Below are 22464 nucleotides of genomic sequence, written 5' to 3'. Positions count from 1 at the left end.
AACCACCCAAAATAACTTAGAACACCCTAGCAACACCATAGCAACCACCCAAAATACCTTAGAACACCCTAGCAACCACCAAAAATACCTTAGAACACCCTAGCAACCACCCAAAATACCTTAGAACACCCTAGCAACACCATAGCAACCACCCAAAATACCTTAGAACACCCTAACAACACCCTAGCAACCACCCAAAATACCTTAAAACACCCTAGCAACACCATAGCAACCACCTAAAATACCCTAGAACACCCTAGCAACCACCCAGAACACCCTAGCAACCACTCAAAATACCTTAGAAACCACCTAGCAACCACCCACAACACCTTAGCAACCCACTAGAAACACCCTAGCAACATTTAATTACTTGAAACTATACTTTAACCTTTAAACTACTTTGAACTTTAAACTATTTAAAACTTTTAACTACTTTAAACTAATTTAAACTTCAAACTACTTTAAAATTCAAACTTATTTAAACTTTAAACTACTTTAACTTTCAAACTAATTTAAACTTCAAACTACTTTAAAATTCAAACTAATTTAAACTTTAAATTAATTTAAACTACTTTAAACTTTAAACTAAGTTAAACTATAAACTACTTTAAACTAATTTAAACTTCAAACTAATTTAAACTTTAAATTAATTTAAACTTCAAACTACTTTAAACTTCTTCAAACTTTGCGGTCCAAACTTTCACAAGCCAACTTAAAGTTTGTCTCGACGAACTTTTTCTAGTTAAGTTGGCTTGGAGAGCCAACTTACTGAAATGCTATTTAAACTTATTATTATTATTATTATTATTCTTTTTCTGAGACTAAAATTTACAACTCTATCTCCTCCTAGAGCTTTAACTCCACATACTCCAAACTCGGCACGGACACTCAAACTGTTCTGACTCGGTGTGCTATATCTTTTCTAACTGATCGGACTTACGGTTTTCCTAAAAACTACGATCAAACTCGGAAAAAACTCCCATTGACTTTACATTGCGGAATCTTCAGATTTTCAAACTCCCCAACTGTCAAAAATTCAAATGTAAATCCCTTGAAACCCTAGACTGAATCAAACTGCCATTCTATATACTATATGAGCCAATGAGACTCATTCAAACTCATAAACTCATCTATCTCTGACACTTATCCATCTATCTATCTACTTTAAACTAAATTAAACTTCAAACTAAATTAAACTTTAAACTTCAAACTAATTTAAACTAATTTAAACTAATTTAAACTTTAAACTCATAAACTCGTACACTTATAAACTCATGAATTCATACACTTATGAACTCATAAATTAATAAACTCTGAACTCTTTCTCATTTAAACTTATAAACTATAACCTCATACACTTATAAACTCATGAAATCATACACTTATGAACTCAAACTCATAAATTAATAAACTCTGAACTCTTACTCATTTAAACTTATAAACTCTAAACTCATAAATTCATACACTTATAAACTCATGAACTTATAAATTCATTCATTCATACACTTATGAACTCTCATGAATTCATACACTTATGAACTTTTAAACTCATAAATAGTTCACCATAGCAAACACCCAGAACACCCTAGCAACTGCATAGCAACCACCCAGAACACCCTAGAAACCAACCGAAATACCTTAGAACATCCTAGCAACACCATAGCAACCACCCAAAATACCTTAGAACACCCTAGCAACACCCTAGCAACCACCCAAAATACCTTAGAACACCCTAGCAACACCATAGCAACCACCTAAAATACCTTAGAACATCCTAACAACACCCTAGCAACCACCCAGAACACCCTAGCAACCACCTAAAATACCTTAGAACACCCTAGCAACCACCTAAAATACCTTAGAACACCCTAGCAACCACCCAAAATACCCTAGAACACCCTAGCAACACCCTAGCAACCACCAAAAATACCTTAGAACACCCTAGCAACCACCAAAATACCTTAGAACACCCTAGCAACCACCCAAAATACCTTAGAACACCCTAGCAACACCCTAGCAACCACCCAAAATACCTTAGAACACCCTAGCAACCACCCAGAACACCCTAGCAACCACCAAAAATACCTTAGAACACCCTAGAAACCACCCAGAACACCCTAGCAACCGCTCAAAATACCTTAGAACACCCTAGCAACACCTTAGCAACCTCCTAAAATACCTTAGAACACCCTAGCAACCACCCAAAATACCTTAGAACACCCTAGCAACACCCTAGCAACCACCCAAAATACCTTAGAACACCCTAGCAACCACCCAGAACACCCTAGCAACCACCAAAAATAGCTTAGAACACCCTAGCAACCACCCAGAAAACCCTAGCAACCGCTCAAAATACCTTAGAACACCCTAGCAACACCATAGCAACCACCTAAAATACCTTAGAACACCCTAGCAACCACCCAAAATACCTTAAACACCCTAGCAACACCATAGCAACCACCCAAAATACCTTAAACACCCTAGCAACACCATAGCAACCAACCAAAATACCTTAGAACACCCTAGCAACCACCCAAAATACCTTAGAACACCCTAGCAACACCATAGCAACCACCTAAAATACCTTAGAACACCCTAACAACACCCTAGCAACCACCCAGAACACCCTAGCAACCACCTAAAATACCTTAGAACACCCTAGCAACCACCTAAAATGCCTTAGAACACCCTAGCAACCACCCAAAATACCCTAGAACACCCTAGCAACACCCTAGCAACCACCAAAAATACCTTAGAACACCCTAGCAACCACCAAAAATACCTTAGAACACCCTAGCAACCACCCAAAATACCTTAGAACACCCTAGCAACACCCTAGCAACCACCCAAAATACCTTAGAACACCCTAGCAACCACCCAGAACACCCTAGCAACCACCCAAAATACCTTATAACACCCTAGCAACACCCTAGCAACCACCTAAAATACCTTAGAACACCCTAGCAACCACCCAAAATACCTTAGAACACCCTAGCAACCACCCAAAATACCCTAGAACACCCTAGCAACACCCTAGCAACCACCCAAAATACCTTAGAACACCCTAGCAACCACCAAAAATACCTTAGAACACCCTAGCAACCACCCAAAATACATTAGAACACCCTAGCAACACCATAGCAACCACCAAAAATACCTTAGAACACCCTAGCAACCACCAAAAATACCTTAGAACACCCTAGCAACCACCCAAAATACCTTAGAACACCCTAGCAACACCCTAGCAACCACCCAAAATACCTTAGAACACCCTAGCAACCACCCAGAACACCCTAGCAACCACCCAAAATACCTTATAACACCCTAGCAACACCCTAGCAACCACCTAAAATACCTTAGAACACCCTAGCAACCACCCAAAATACCTTAGAACACCCTAGCAACCACCCAAAATACCCTAGAACACCCTAGCAACACCCTAGCAACCACCCAAAATACCTTAGAACACCCTAGCAACCACCAAAAATACCTTAGAACACCCTAGCAACCACCCAAAATACATTAGAACACCCTAGCAACACCATAGCAACCACCCAAAATACCTTAGAACACCCTAGCAACCACCCACAATACCGTAGAACACCCTAGCAACACCATAGCAACCACCCAAAATACCTTAGAACACCCTAGCAACACCCTAGCAACCACCTTAACACCCTAGCAACCACCCAAAATACCTTAGCAACCACCTAGCAACCACCCAGAACACCCTAGCAACCACTCAAAATACATTAGCAACCACCTAGCAACCACCCGCAACACCTTAGCAACCCACTACAAACACCCTAGCAACATTTAATTACTTGAAACTATACTTTAACCTTTAAACTACTTTGAACTTTAAACTATTTAAAACTTTAAACTACTTTAAACTACTTTAAACTAAGTTAAACTTTAAACTACTTTAAACTATAAACTACTTTAAACTTTAAACTACTTTAAACCATAAACTACTTTAAACGACTTTAAACTTTAAACTACTTTAAACTAAGTTAAACTATAAACTACTTTAAACTAATTTAAACTTCAAACTAATTTAAACTTTAAACTAATTTAAACTTCTTCAAACTTTGCGGTCCAAACTTTCACAAGCCAACTTAAAGTTTGTCTCGACGAACTTTTTCTAGTTATTATTATTCTTTTTCTGAGACTAAAATTTACAACTCTATCTCCTCCTAGAGCTTTAACTCCACATACTCCAAACTCGGCACGGACACTCAAACTGTTCTGACTCGGTGTGCTATATCTTTTCTAACTGATCGGACTTACGGTTTTCCTAAAAACTACGATCAAACTCGGAAAAAACTCCCATTGACTTTACATTGCGGAATCTTCAGATTTTCAAACTCCCCAACTGTCAAAAATTCAAATGTAAATCCCTTGAAACCCTAGACTGAATCAAACTGCCATTCTATATACTATATGAGCCAATGAGACTCATTCAAACTAATAAACTCATCTATCTATGACACTTATCAATCTATCTATCTATCTACTTTAAACTAAATTAAACTTCAAACTAAATTAAACTTTAAACTTCAAACTAATTTAAACTTCAAACTTATTTAAACTTTAAACTTCAAACTTATTTAAACTTTAAACTTCAAACTAATTTAAACTTTAAACTCATAAACTCATACACTTATAAACTCATGAATTCATACACTTATGAACTCAAACTCATAAATTAATAAACTCTGAACTCTTACCCATTTAAACTTATAAACTCTAAACTCATAAATTCATACACTTATAAACTCATGAACTTATAAATGCATTAATTCATACACGTATGAACTCTCATGAATTCATACACTTATGAACTTTTAAACTCATAAATAGTTCACCATAGCAAACACCCAGAACACTCTAGCAACTGCATAGCAACCACCCAGAACACCCTAGAAACCAACTGAAATATCTTAGAACACCCTAGCAACACCATAGCAACCACCCACAATACCTTAGAACACCCTAGCAACCACATAATATACCTTAGAAACACCCTAGCAACCACCCAGAACACCCTAGCAACCACCCAAAATACCTTAGAACACCCTAGCAACCACCCAAAATGCCTTATAACACCCTAGCAACACCCTAGCAACCACCCAAAATACCTTAGAACACCCTAGCAACACCATAGCAACCACCCAAAATACCTTGGAACACCCTAGCAACCACCAAAAATACCTTAGAACACCCTAGCAACACCCCAGCAACCACCCGAAATACCTCAGAACATCCTAGCAACACCCTAGCAACCACCCAAAATACCTTAGAACACCATAGCAACCACCCAGAACACCCTAGCAACCACCCAAAATACCTTAGAACACCCTAGCAACCACCCAGAACACCCTAGCAACCACCAAAAATACCTTAGAACACCCTAGCAACACCCTAGCAACCACCCAAAATACCTTAGAACACCCTAGCAACCACCCAAAATACCTTAGAACACCCTAGCAACACCCTAGCAACCACCCAAAATACCTTAGAACACCCTAGCAACCACCCAAAATAACTTAGAACACCCTAGCAACACCCTAGCAACCACCAAAAATACCTTAGAACACCCTAGCAACACCCTAGCAACCACCCAAAATACCTCAGAACATCCTAGCAACACCCTAGCAACCACCCAAAATACCTCAGAACATCCTAGCAACACCCTAGCAACCACCCAAAATACCTTAGAACACCATAGCAACACCATAGCAACCACCCAGAACACCCTAGCAACCACCCAAAAATACCTTAGAACACCCTAGCAACCACCCAGAACACCCTAGCAACCACCAAAAATACCTTAGAACACCCTAGCAACCACCCAAAATACCTTAGAATACCATAGCAACACCATAGCAACCACCCAAAATACCTTAGAACACCCTAACAACACCCTAGCAACCACCCAAAATGCCTTAAAACACCCTAGCAACACCATAGCAACCACCTAAAATACCCTAGAACACCCTAGCAACCACCCAGAACACCCTAGCAACCACTCAAAATACCTTAGAAACCACCTAGCAACCACCCACAACACCTTAGCAACCCACTAGAAACACCCTAGCAACATTTAATTACTTGAAACTATACTTTAACCTTTAAACTACTTTGAACTTTAAACTATTTAAAACTTTAAACTACTTTAAACTACTTTAAACTAATTTAAACTTCAAACTACTTTAAAATTCAAACTTATTTAAACTTTAAACTACTTTAACTTTCAAACTAATTTAAACTTCAAACTACTTTAAAATTCAAACTAATTTAAACTTTAAATTAATTTAAACTACTTTAAACTTTAAACTAAGTTAAACTATAAACTACTTTAAACTAATTTAAACTTCAAACTAATTTAAACTTTAAACTAATTTAAACTTCAAACTAATTTATACTTCTTCAAACTTTGCGGTCCAAACTTTCACAAGCCAACTTAAAGTTTGTCTCGACGAACTTTTTCTAGTTATTAAGTTGGCTTGGAGAGCCAACTTACTGAAATGCTATTTAAACTTATTATTAAGTTGGCTTGGAGAGCCAACTTACTGAAATCCTATTTAAACATATTATTATTATTATTATTCTTCTTACTCAAAATTTACAACTGCTACTCCTCCTAGAGCTTTTACTCCACATACTCCAAACTCGGCACAGACACTCAAACTGTTCTGACTCGCGTTGCTATATCTTTTCTAACTGATCGGACTTATGGTTTTCCTAAAAACTACGATTAAACTCGGAAAAAACTCCCATTGACTTTACATTGCGGAATTTTCAGATTTTCAAACTCCCCAACTGTCAAAAATTCAAATGTAAATCCCTTGAAACCCTAGACTGAATCAAACTGCCATTCTATATACTATATGAGCCAATGAGACTCATTCAAACTCATAAACTCATCTATCTCTGACACTTATCCATCTATCTATCTATCTACTTTAAACTAAATTAAACTTCAAACTAAATTAAACTTTAAACTTCAAACTAATTTAAACTTCAAACTTATTTAAACTTTAAACTTCAAACTTATTTAAACTTTAAACTTTAAACTTTCTAACCACCTAATTTAAACTTTAAACTCATAAACTCGTACACTTATAAACTCATACACTTATAAACTCATGAATCCATACACTTATGAACTCAAACTCATAAATTAATAAACTCTGAACTCTTACTCATTTAAACTTATAAACTCTAAACTCATAAATTCATACACTTATAAACTCAATGAACTTATAAATGCATTAATTCATACACGTATGAACTCTCATGAATTCATACACTTATTAACTTTTAAAGTCATAAATAGTTCACCATAGCAAACACCCAGAACACCCTAGCAACTGCATAGCAACCACCCAGAACACCCTAGAAACCAACTGAAATACCTTAGAACACCCTAGCAACACCATAGCAACCAACCACAAAATATACCTTAGAACACCCTAGCAACCACCCAGAACACCCTAGCAACCACCCAAAATACCTAGCAACACCCTAGCAACCACCCAAAATACCTTAGAACACCCTAGAAACCACCCAAAATGCCTTATAACACCCTAGCAACACCCTAGCAACCACCCAAAATACCTTAGAACACCCTAACAACACCCTAGCAACCACCCAAAATACCTTAAAACACCATAGCAACACCATAGCAACCACGTTAAATACCCTAGAACACACTAGCAACCACATAAAACACCCTAGCAACCACCCAAAATACCTTAAAACACCCTAGCAACACCCTAGCAACCACCTAAAATAACCTAGAACAGCCTAGCAACCACCTAGAATACCCTAGCAACCACCCAAAATACCTTAGAACACCCTAGCAACACCCTAGAAACCACCCAAAATACCTTAGAACGCCCTAGCAACCACCCAGAACACCCTATCAACCACCCAAAATGCCTTAGAACACCCTAGCAACACCCTAGAAACCACCCAAAATACCTTAAAACACCATAGCAACACCCTAGCAACCACCCAAAATACCTTAAAACACCATAGCAACACCATAGCAACCACGTTAAATACCCTAGAACACCCTAGCAACCACATAGAACACCCTAGCAACCACCCAAAATACCTTAGAACACCCTGACAACACCCTAGCAACCACCCAAAATACCTTAAAACACCATAGCAACACCATAGCAACCACGTTAAATACCCTAGAACACCCTAGCAACCACATAGAACACCCTAGCAACCACCCAAAATACCTTAAAACACCATAGCAACACCCTAGCAACCACCTAAAATAACCTAGAACAGCCTAGCAACCACCTAAAATAACCTAGAACAGCCTAGCAACCACCCAAAATACCTTAGAACACCCTAGCAACACCCTAGAAACCACCCAAAATACCTCAAAACACCCTAGCAACCACCCAGAACACCCTAGCAACCACCCAAAATGCCTTAGAACACCCTAGCAACACCCTAGAAACCACCCAAAATACCTATGAACACCCTAGCAACCACCCAAAATACCGTAGAACACCCTAGCAACACCATAGCAACCACCTAAAATACCATAGAACACCCTAACAACACCCTAGCAACCACCCAGAACACCCTAGCAACCACTCAAAATACCTTAGCAACCACCTAGCAACCACCCACAACACCTTAGCAACCCACTAGAAACACCCTAGCAACATTTAATTACTTGAAACTATACTTTAACCTTTAAACCTTTAAACTACTTTGAACTTTAAACTATTTAAACTACTTTAAACTACTTTAAACTATTTAAAACTTTAAACTACTTTAAACTATTTAAACTATTTAAAACTTTAAACTACTTTAAACTAATTTAAACAAATTTAAACTTCAAAATACTTTAAAATTCCAACTTATTTAAACTTTAAACTATTTTAACTTTCAAACTAATTTAAACTTCAAACTACTTTAAAATTCAAACTAATTTAAACTTTAAACTAATTTAAACTACTTTAAACTTTAAACTAAGTTAAACTTTAAACTATAAACTACTTTAAACTTTAAACTAAGTTAAACTATAAACTACTTTAAACTAATTTAAACTTCAAACTACTTTAAACTTCTTCAAACTTTGCGGTCCAAACTTTTCACAAGCCAACTTAAAGTTTGTCTCGACGAACTTTGTCTAGTTAAGTTGGCTTGGAGAGCCAACTTACTGAAATCCTATTTAAACTTATTATTATTATTCTTCTTACTAAAATTTACAACTCTATCTCCTCCTAGAGCTTTAACTCCACATACTCCAAACTCGGCACGGACACTCAAACTGTTCTGACTCGGTGTGCTATATCTTTTCTAACTGATCGGACTTACGGTTTTCCTAAAAATGACGATCAAACTCGGAAAAAATCCCATTGACTTTACATTGCGGAATCTTCAGATTTTCAAACTCCCCAACTGCCAAAAATTCAAATGTAAATCCCTTGAAACCCTAGACTGAATCAAACTGCCATTCTATATACTATATGAGCCAATGAGACTCATTCAAACTAATAAACTCATCTATCTATGACACTCATCTATCTATCTACTTTAAACTAAATTAAACTTCAAACTAAATTAAACTTTAAACTTCAAACTAATTTAAACTTCAAACTTATTTAAACTTTAAACTTCAAACTTATTTAAACTTTAAACTTCAAACTAATTTAAACTTTAAACTCATAAACTCGTACACTTATAAACTCAAACTCATAAATTAATAAACTCTGAACTCTTACTCATTTAAACTTATAAACTCTAAACTCATAAATTCATACACTTATAAACTCATGAACTTATAAATGCATTAATTCATACACGTATGAACTCTCATGAATTGATACACTTATGAACTTTTAAACTCATAAATAGTTCACCATAGCAAACACCCAGAACACTCTAGCAACTGCATAGCAACCACCCAGAACACCCTAGAAACCAACTGAAATACCTTAGAACACCCTAGCAACACCATAGCAACCACCCACAATACCTTAGAACACCCTAGCAACCACATAATATACCTTAGAACACCCTAGCAACCACCCAGAAAACCCTAGCAACCACCCAAAATACCTTAGAACACCCTAGCAACCACCCAAAATGCCTTACAACACCCTAGCAACACCCAAGCAACCACCCAAAATACCTTAGAACACCCTAGCAACCACCCAAAATAACTTAGAACACCCTAGCAACCACCCAAAATACCTTAGAACACCCTAGCAACACCATAGCAACCAGCCAAAATACCTTAGAACACCCTAGCAACACCCTAGCAACCACCCGAAATACCTCAGAACATCCTAGCAACACCCTAGCAACCACCCAAAATACTTTAGAACACCATAGCAACACCATAGCAACCACCCAGAACACCCTAGCAACCACCCAAAATACCTTAGAACACCCTAGCAACCACCCAGAACACCCTAGCAACCACCAAAAATACCTTAGAACACCCTAGCAACACCCTAGCAACCACCCAAAATACCTTAGAACACCCTAGCAACACCCTAGCAACCACCCAAAATGCCTTATAACACCCTAGCAACCACCCAAAATGCCTTATAACACCCTAGCAACACCCTAGCAACCACCCAAAATACCTTAGAACACCCTAGCAACACCCTAGCAACCACCCAAAATGCCTTATAACACCCTAGCAACACCCTAGCAACCACCCAAAATACCTTAGAACACCCTAGCAACCACCCAAAATAACTTAGAACACCCTAGCAACACCATAGCAACCACCCAAAATACCTTAGAACACCCTAGCAACCACCAAAAATACCTTAGAACACCCTAGCAACCACCCAAAATACCTTAGAACACCCTAGCAACACCATAGCAACCACCCAAAATACCTTAGAACACCCTAACAACACCCTAGCAACCACCCAAAATACCTTAAAACACCCTAGCAACACCATAGCAACCACCTAAAATACCCTAGAACACCCTAGCAACCACCCAGAACACCCTAGCAACCACTCAAAATACCTTAGAAACCACCTAGCAACCACCCACAACACCTTAGCAACCCACTAGAAACACCCTAGCAACATTTAATTACTTGAAACTATACTTTAACCTTTAAACTACTTTGAACTTTAAACTATTTAAAACTTTTAACTACTTTAAACTAATTTAAACTTCAAACTACTTTAAAATTCAAACTTATTTAAACTTTAAACTACTTTAACTTTCAAACTAATTTAAACTTCAAACTACTTTAAAATTCAAACTAATTTAAACTTTAAATTAATTTAAACTACTTTAAACTTTAAACTAAGTTAAACTATAAACTACTTTAAACTAATTTAAACTTCAAACTAATTTAAACTTTAAATTAATTTAAACTTCAAACTACTTTAAACTTCTTCAAACTTTGCGGTCCAAACTTTCACAAGCCAACTTAAAGTTTGTCTCGACGAACTTTTTCTAGTTATTATTATTATTATTCTTTTTCTGAGACTAAAATTTACAACTCTATCTCCTCCTAGAGCTTTAACTCCACATACTCCAAACTCGGCACGGACACTCAAACTGTTCTGACTCGGTGTGCTATATCTTTTCTAACTGATCGGACTTACGGTTTTCCTAAAAACTACGATCAAAGTCGGAAAAAACTCCCATTGACTTTACATTGCGGAATCTTCAGATTTTCAAACTCCCCAACTGTCAAAAATTCAAATGTAAATCCCTTGAAACCCTAGACTGAATCAAACTGCCATTCTATATACTATATGAGCCATTGAGACTCATTCAAACTAATAAACTCATCTATCTACGACACTCATCCATCTATCTATCTATCTACTTTAAACTAAATTAAACTTCAAACTAAATTAAACTTTAAACTTCAAACTAATTTAAACTTCAAACTTATTTAAACTTTAAACTTCAAACTTATTTAAACTTTAAACTTCAAACTAATTTAAACTTTAAACTCATAAACTCGTACACTTATAAACTCATACACTTATAAACTCATGAATTCATACACTTATGAACTCAAACTCATAAATTAATAAACTCTGAACTCTTACTCATTTAAACTTATAAACTCTAAACTCATAAATTCATACACTTATAAACTCATGAACTTATAAATGCATTAATTCATACACTTATGAACTCTCATGAATTCATACACTTATGAACTCTCATGAATTCATACACTTATGAACTTTTAAACTCATAAATAGTTCACCATAGCAAACACCCAGAACACTCTAGCAACTGCATAGCAACCACCCAGAACACCCTAGCAACCACCCAAAATACCTTAGAACACCCTAGCAACCACCCAAAATGCCTTATAACACCCTAGCAACACCCTAGCAACCACCCAAAATACCTTAGAACACCCTAGCAACCACCCAAAATAACTTAGAACACCCTAGCAACCACCCAAAATACCTTAGAACACCCTAGCAACACCATAGCAACCACCCAAAAATACCTTAGAACACCCTAGCAACACCATAGCAACCACCAAAAATACCTTAGAACACCCTAGCAACACCCTAGAAACCACCCGAAATACCTCAGAACATCCTAGCAACACCCTAGCAACCACCCAAAATACCTTAGAACACCATAGCAACCACCCAGAACACCCTAGCAACCACCCAAAATACCTTAGAACACCCTAGCAACCACCCAGAACACCCTAGCAACCACCAAAAATACCTTAGAACACCCTAGCAACACCCTAGCAACCACCCAAAATACCTTAGAACACCCTAGCAACCACCCAAAATACCTTAGAACACCATAGCAACACCATAGCAACCACCCAGAACACCCTAGCAACCACCCAAAATACCTTAGAACACCCTAGCAACCACCCAGAACACCCTAGCAACCACCAAAAATACCTTAGAACACCCTAGCAACACCCTAGCAACCACCCAAAATACCTTAGAACACCCTAGCAACCACCCAAAATACCTTAGAACACCCTAGCAACACCATAGCAACCACCCACAATACCTTAGAACACCCTAGCAACCACCCAAAATACCTTAGAACACCCTAGCAACCACAAAATATACATTAGAACACCCTAGCAACCACCCAGAACACCCTAGCAACCACCCAAAATACCTTAGAACACCCTAGCAACCACCCAAAATGCTTTATAACACCCTAGCAACCACCCAAAATACCTTAGAACACCCTAGCAACCACCCAAAATACCTTAGAACACCCTAGCAACACCCTAGCAACCACCAAAAATACCTTAGAACACCCTAGCAACCACCCAAAATACCTTAGAACACCCTAGCAACCACCCAAAATACCTTAGAACACCCTAGCAACACCATAGCAACCACCCAAAATACCTTAGAACACCCTAGCAACCACCCAAAATACCTCAGAACATCCTAGCAACACCCTAGCAACCACCAAAAATACCTTAGAACACCATAGCAACACCATAGCAACCACCCAGAACACCCTAGCAACCACCCAAAATACCTTAGAACACCCTAGCAACACCCTAGCAACCACCAAACATACCTTAGAACACCCTAGCAACCACCCAGAACACCCTAGCAACCACCCAAAATACCTTAGAACACCCTAGCAACACCCTAGCAACCACCCAAAATACCTTAGAACACCCTAGCAACACCATAGCAACCACCCAAAATACCTTAGAACACCCTAACAACACCCTAGCAACCACCCAAAATACCTTAAAACACCCTAGCAACACCATAGCATCCACCTAAAATACCCTAGAACACCCTAGCAACCACTCAAAATACCTTAGAAACCACCTAGCAACCACCCACAACACCTTAGCAACCCACTAGAAACACCCTAGCAACATTTAATTACTTGAAACTATACTTTAACCTTTAAACTACTTTGAACTTTAAACTATTTAAAACTTTAAACTACTTTAAACTACTTTAAACTAATTTAAACTTCAAACTACTTTAAAATTCAAACTTATTTAAACTTTAAACTACTTTAACTTTCAAACTAATTTAAACTTCAAACTACTTTAAAATTCAAACTAATTTAAACTTTAAACTAATTTAAACTTTAAAGTACTTTAAACTTTAAACTAAGTTAAACTTTAAACTACTTTAAACTATAAACTACTTTAAACTACTTTAAACTTTAAACTAAGTTAAACTATAAACTACTTCAAACTAATTTAAACTTTAAACTAATTTAAACTTCAAACTACTTTAAACTTCTTCAAACTTTGCGGTCCAAACTTTCACAAGCCAACTTAAAGTTTGTCTCGACGAACTTTTTCTAGTTATTAAGTTGGCTTGTGAGAGCCAACTTACTGAAATCCTATTTAAACTTATTATTAGTGGTGCTTGCCTATGGCGAAGCAACACTATTGTTATCTCACATACTTATTATTATTAGTGGTGCTTGCCTATGGCAAAGCAACACTAGTGTTATTGTGCATACTTATTATTCTTATTCTTCTTATTCTTCTTATTCTTCTTATTCTTCTGGCCACTTTTTGACGCGCTACTCCTCCCGCAGTTTTTGTCACAGACCCATGAATGAGGTGTCAAAACGTGCGGCCTGTTCGGGAATGGTGTGCTATGACTTTTATAAGCGATCGGGGGTACGATGTTCGCCCCAGGGGCGAAAAACCGGCCGAAAAATCCCATAGACTTAACATTGCGTCAAACTTTGACGAGTCGTAGGTCGGAACGAGGATGTCGCAGAAACCTGTAATTTACCACATTTGAAGAGGCTGACAGGCTCTGTAAGAACATACCACACAATGGGGTAAAAGTTGCACCCCTGGGGGGCAGGAGGGGCCCAAAGTTGCCCCATTGACTTACTATGGTGTAGGACGGCCCATGAAATGGGCCGTCCTACACCATAGAAACCGCTTTTATATTGAACATAACTCTGGATCCCAGTGTCGTAGAGACAAAGGGGCGGGCTCATTTTACTCAGACGACCAATCAGTCTCTCAGGATCATTGTTAAGCTTTTAAGCCACGCCCTAGCAACCATTTAGAGCACCTTAGCAACAAGTTCCATAGACTTCCATTGAAAGAGATGGAAGGGATATCTCCGGATAGAAGTGTCATAGAAACACGAGGGTGGTCTCGTTTGACTCGGGGTAGCAAACAGCCAATCATGAATGACCTCAACACTTCCTAGCCACGCCCTAGCAACCATTGTCGAGCACCTTAGCAACCAAAATCCAAAGAGGGATATCTTCCATTCTGAATGTCACAGAGGCATGGGAGTTGGTTTATATCATTCATACTGACAAGCAGCCTTTGGAGTTTCATGATTGGCAGCTGCCAAGCCACTCCCTAGCAACCAAACATAGTACCCTAGCAACCATTTTGTAACAGCTATATCTCAGCATCAGAACATTGTATCGCGATGGGGGTTGGTTTATATCATTCATACTGACAAGCAGCCTTTGGAGTTTCATGATTGGCAGCTGCCAAGCCACTCCCTAGCAACCAAACAGAGTACCCTAGCAACCATTTTGTAACAGCTATATCTCAGCATCAGAACATTGTATCGCGATGGGGGTTGGGTCTTTTGACTCATGTTAACACACAGGACTTTCAACATGCTAAACATGCTAGCTGTGAATAGCTACATGCTAATATCGATTAGTTAAGTGCTAAATGATGCTAGCAACATGCTAATCTTGCTAGTATCTGGCTACAAACATGCTAGCAAACATGCTAATCATGCTAGCATGATGCTAGCAACATGCTAATCATGCTAGCATGATGCTAGCAACATGCTAATCATGCTAGCATGATGCTAGAAACATGCTAATCATGCTAGCATGATGCTAGAAACATGCTAATCATGCTAGCATGATGCTAGCAACATGCTAATCATGCTAGCATAATGCTAGCAACATGCTAATCATGCTAGCATCTAGCTACAAACATGTTAGCAAACATGCTAATCATGCTAGCATGATGCTAGCAACATGCTAATCATGCTAGCATGATGCTAGCAACATGCTAATCATGCTAGCATCTAGCTACAAACATGCTAGCAAACATGCTAATCATGCTAGCATGATGCTAGCAACATGCTAATCATGCTAGCATGATGCTAGCAACATGCTAATCATGCTAGCATCTAGCTACAAACATGTTAGCAAACATGCTAATCATGCTAGCATGATGCTAGCAACATGCTAATCATGCTAGCATGATGCTAGCAATATGCTAATCATGCTAGCATGATGCTAGCAACATGCTAATCATGCTAGCATCTAGCTACAAACATGCTAGCAAACATGCTAATCATGCTAGCATGATGCTAGCAACATGCTAATCATGCTAGCAAACATGCTAATCATGCTAATCATGCTAGCATGATGCTAGCAACATACTAATCATGCTAGCATGATGCTAGCAACATGCTAATCATGCTAGCATGATGCAAGCAACATGCTAATCATGCTAGCATGATGCTAGAAACATGCTAATCATGCTAGCATGATGCTAAAAACATGATATTCATGCTAGCATGATGCTAGAAACATGCTAATCATGCTAGCATGATGCTAGCAACATGCTAATCATGCTAGCATGATGCTAGCAACATGCTAATCATGCTAGCATCTAGCTACAAACATGCTAGCAAACATGCTAATCATGCTAGCTGATGCTAGCAACATGCTAATCATGCTAGCATGATGCTAGCAACATGCTAATCATGCTAGCATGATGCTAGCAACATGCTAATCATGCTAGCATCATGCTAGCAACATGCTAGCAAAATGCTAATCATGCTAGCATCATGCTAGCAACATGCTAATAATGCTAACAGAATGTTAACAACATGCTAATCATGCTAGCATGATGTTAGCAACATGCTAATCATGCTAGCATCTTGGTAATAACTAGCTAACCGCACGCTAGCAACCGAGCGGCGAGTTTTGCCACTGCAAGCACCACTTCACATTTTCTTCTGGAAATGTACATTCTAGTTAGTGGTGCTTGCCTATGGCGAAGCAACACTATTGTTATCTCACATACTTATTATTCTTCTTATTATTCTTCTGGCCACTTTTTGACGCGCTACTCCTCCCGCAGTTTTTGTCACAGACCCATGAATGAGGTGTCAAAACGTGCGGCCTGTTCGGGAATGGTGTGCTATGACTTTTCTAAGAGATCGGGGGTACGATGGTCGCCCCAGGGGCGAAAAACGGCCCAAAAAAATCCCATAGACTTAACATTGCGAAAAACTTTGACGAGTCGTAGCTCGGAACGAGGATGTCGCAGAAACGTGAAATTTGCCACATTTGAAGAGGCTGACAGGCTCTGTAAGAACATACCACACAATGGGGTAAAAGTTGCACCCCTGAGGGGCAGGAGGGGCCCAAAGTTGCCCCATTGACTTACTATGGTGTAGGACGGCCCATGAAATGCATGTGTTTTTCCTACTATGGTAAATTGCATAGGGATTTTGTATTGAACATAACTCTGGATCACAGTGTCATAGAGACAAAGGGGCGGGCTCATTTTACTCAGACAGCCAATCAGTCTCTCAGGATCATTGTGAAGCTATCAAGCCACGCCCTAGCAACCATTTAGAGCTCCTTAGCAACAAGTTCCATAGACTTCCATTGAAACACATCAAAGGGATATCTCAGGATATAAGTGTCATAGAAACATGAGGGTGGGCTCGTTTCACTCGGGCCAGCAAACAGCCAATCCTGAATCACCTCAACACTTCCTAGCCACGCCCTAGCAACCATTGTCGAGCACCTTAGCAACCAAAATCCAAAGAGGAATATCGTCCATTCTGAATGTCACAGAGGCATGGGAGTTGGTTTATATCATTCATACTGACAAGCAGCCTTTGGAGTTTCATGATTGGCAGCTGCCAAGCCACTCCCTAGCAACCAAACAGAGTACCCTAGCAACCATTTTGCAAGACCTACATCTCTGCATCAGAACATCGTATAGAGATGGGGGTTGGTTTATACATTCACATTGACTTTGGAGCTTCATGATTGGCAGCTGCCAAGCCACTCCCTAGCAACCAAACAGTGTACCCTAGCAACCGCTTTGCAAGACCGATATCTCTGCATCAGAACATCGTATAGAGATGGGGGTTGGGTCTTTTGACTCATGCTAGCAAACAGGACTTGCTACATGCTACACATGCTAGCAGTGAATAGCTACATGCTAATATTGATTAGCTAAGTGCTAAATCATGCCAATAAAATGCTACAAACTCAACAGTAACCATCTTTGACAACTACCAACCACCTAGTAACACCATAGCAACCACACAGATTACCCTAGCAACCACCCAGAACACCCTAGCAACTGCCTAGCAACGCCCTAGCAACCACCCAGAACACCCTAGCAACCCCCTAGCAACCACCCAGGATACCCTAGCAACTGCCTAGCAACACCCTAGCAACCACCCAGAACACCCTAGCAACTGCCTAGCAACGCCCTAGCAACCACCCAAATTACCCTAGCAACCGCCTAGCAACCACCCAGGATACCCTAGCAACTGCCTAGCAACCACCCAGAACACCCTAGCAACCGCCTAGCAACCACCCAGAACACCCTAGCAACCATCCAGAATACCTTAGCAACAACCTAGCAACACCCTAGCAACCACCCTGAACACCCTAGGAATGCCGTAGCAACCACACAAATTACCCTAGCAACCGCTTAGCAACCACCCAGGATACCCTAGCAACTGCCTAGCAACGCCCTAGCAACCACCCAGAACACCCTAGCAACCGCCTAGCAACACCCTAGCAACCACCTAGTAATACCTTAGCAACCATGCTAGCAACATGCTAAACATGCTAGCATCATGCTAGCAACATGCTAATCATGCTAGCATAATGCTAGCAACATGCTATTCATGCTAGCATGATGCTAGAAACATGCTAATCATGCTAGCAACTAGCTACAAACATGCTAGCAACAGGCTAATCATGCTAGCATCATGCTAACAACATGCTAATCATGTTAGCATCATGCTAGCAACATGCTAATCATGCTAGCATCATGCTAGCATCATGCTAGCAACATGCTAGCAATATGCTAGCAACATGCTAATCATGCTAGCATCATGCTAGCAACATGCTAATCATGCTAGCATCATGCTAGCAACATGCTAGCAACATGCTAAACATGCTAGCATCATGCTAGCAACATGCTAATCATGCTAGCATCATGCTAGCAACATGCTAGCAACATGCTAAACATGCTAGCATCATGCTAGCAAGATGCTAGCAACATGCTAGCAACATGCTAAACATGCTAGCATCATGCTAGCAACATGCTAAACATGCTAGCATGATGCTAGCAATATGCTAATCATGCTAGCATGATGCTAGCAATATGCTAATCATGCTAGCATGATGCAAATAATGCTAGCATCTAACTAAAACATGTTTGCAACATTCTTATTTTTGCTAGCATCATGCTAGCAACATGCTAGCATAATGGGAGAATCTAACTAAAACATGCTAGTAACATGCTTATAATGCTAGCATGATGCTAGCAACATGCTAATCATGCTAGCATGATGCTAGCAACATGCTAATCATGCTAATCATGCTAGCATCTTGGTAAAAACTAGCTAACCGCACGCTAGCAACCGAGCGGCGAGTTTTGCCACTGCAAGCACCACTTCACATTTTCTTCTGGAAATGTACATTCTAGTTAGTGGTGCTTGCCTATGGCAAAGCAACACTAGTGTTATTGTGCATACTTATTATTAGTGGTGCTTGCCTATGGCGAAGCAACACTATTGTTATCTCACATACTTATTATTCTTCTTCTTCTTATTATTATTATTCTTCTGGCCACTTTTTGACGCGCTACTCCTCCCGCAGTTTTTGTCACAGACCCATGAATGAGGTGTCAAAACGTGCGGCCTGTTCGGGAATGGTGTGCTATGACTTTTCTAAGAGATCGGGGGTACGATGGTCGCCCCAGGGGCGAAAAACGGCCCAAAAAAATCCCATAGACTTAACATTGCGAAAAACTTTGACGAGCCGTAGCTCGGAACGAGGATGTCGCAGAAACGTGAAATTTGCCACATTTGAAGAGGCTGACAGGCTCTGTAAGAACATACCACACAATGGGGTAAAAGTTGCACCCCTGAGGGGCAGGAGGGGCCCAAAGTTGCCCCATTGACTTACTATGGTGTAGGACGGCCCATGAAATGGGCCGTCCTACACCATAGAAACCGCTTTTGTATTGAACATAACTCTGGATCACAGTGTCATAGAGACAAGAGGGCGGGCTCATTTTACTCAGACAACCAATCAGTCTCTCAGGATCATTGTGAAGCTATTAAGCCACGCCCTAGCAACCATTTAGAGCACCTTAGCAACAACTCCCATAGACTTCCATTGAAAGAGATCGAAGGGATATCTCTGGACTCAATTGTCATAGAAACATGAGGGTGGTCTTGTTTGACTCGGGGCAGCAAACAGCCAATCATGAGTCACCTCAACACTTCCTAGCCACGCCCTAGCAACCATTGTCGAGCACCTTAGCAACCAAAATCCAAAGAGGAATATCGTCCATTCTGAATGTCACAGAGGCATGGGAGTTGGTTTATATCATTCATACTGACAAGCAGCCTTTGGAGTTTCATGATTGGCAGCTGCCAAGCCACTCCCTAGCAACCAAACAGAGTACCCTAGCAACCATTTTGCAAGACCTACATCTCTGCATCAGAACATCGTATAGAGATGGGGGTTGGTTTATACATTCACATTGACTTTGGAGCTTCATGATTGGCAGCTGCCAAGCCACTCCCTAGCAACCAAACAGTGTACCCTAGCAACCGTTTTGCAAGACCGATATCTCTGCATCAGAACATCGTATAGAGATGGGGGTTGGGTCTTTTGACTCATGCTAGCAAACAGGACTTGCTACATGCTACACATGCTAGCAGTGAATAGCTACATGCTAATATTGATTAGCTAAGTGCTAAATCATGCCAATAAAATGCTACAAACTCAACAGTAACCATCTTTGACAACTACCAACCACCTAGTAACACCATAGCAACCACACAGATTACCCTAGCAACCACCCAGAACACCCTAGCAACTGCCTAGCAACCACCCAGAACACCCTAGCAACCGCCTAGCAACCACCCAGGATACCCTAGCAACTGCCTAGCAACACCCTAGCAACCACCCAGAACACCCTAGCAACTGCCTAGCAACGCCCTAGCAACCACCCAAATTACCCTAGCAACCGCCTAGCAACCACCCAGGATACCCTAGCAACTGCCTAGCAACCACCCAGAACACCCTAGCAACCGCCTAGCAACCACCCAGAACACCCTAGCAACCATCCAGAATACCTTAGCAACAACCTAGCAACACCCTAGCAACCACCCTGAACACCCTAGGAATGCCCTAGCAACCACACAAATTACCCTAGCAACCGCTTAGCAACCACCCAGGATACCCTAGCAACTGCCTAGCAACTCCCTAGCAACCACCCAGAACACCCTAGCAACCGCCTAGCAACACCCAAGCAACCACCTAGTAATACCTTAGCAACCATGCTAGCAACATGCTAAACATGCTAGCATCATGCTAGCAACATGCTAATCATGCTAGCATAATGCTAGCAACATGCTATTCATGCTAGCATGATGCTAGAAACATGCTAATCATTCTAGCAACTAGCTACAAACATGCTAGCAACAGGCTAATCATGCTAGCATCATGCTAGCAACATGCTAATCATGCTAGTAACATGGTAGCAACATGCTAATCATGCTACAAATATGCTAGAAACATGCTAATCATGCTAGCATCATGCTAGCAACATGCTAATCATGCTAGCATCATGCTAGCAACATGCTAATCATGCTAGCATCATGCTAGCATCATGCTAGCAACATGCTAATCATGCTAGCAACATGCTAGCAATATGCTAGCAACATGCTAATCATGCTAGCATCATGCTAGCAACATGCTAATCATGCTAGCATCATGCTAGCAACATGCTAATCATGCTAGCATCATGCTAGCAACATGCTAATCATGCTAGCATCATGCTAGCAACATGCTAGCATCATGCTAGCAACATGCTAATCATGCTAGCAACATGCTAGCAATATGCTAGCAACATGCTAATCATGCTAGCATCATTAGCAACATGCTAATCATGCTAACATCATGCTAGCAACATGCTAAACATGCTAGCATCATGCTAGCAACATGCTAATCATGCTAGCATCATGCTAGCAACATGCTAGCAACATGCTAAACATGCTAGCATCATGCTAGCAAGATGCTAGCAACATGCTAGCAACATGCTAAACATGCTAGCATCATGCTAGCAACATGCTAAAAAATTTTTGGCGCACTCCTCCGCCCGCAGCTTTTGTCACAGACCCATGAATGAGGCATCAAATCGTGCGGCCTATTGAGGAGAAG

The sequence above is a fragment of the Rhinichthys klamathensis genome, unplaced genomic scaffold (genome assembly GCF_029890125.1).
Source record: "Rhinichthys klamathensis goyatoka isolate OS25496 unplaced genomic scaffold, OSU_Roscu_1.1 h1tg000006l_1, whole genome shotgun sequence".
Classification (NCBI taxonomy): domain Eukaryota; kingdom Metazoa; phylum Chordata; class Actinopteri; order Cypriniformes; family Leuciscidae; genus Rhinichthys; species Rhinichthys klamathensis.
This window is presented reverse-complemented; position numbering follows the sequence as displayed.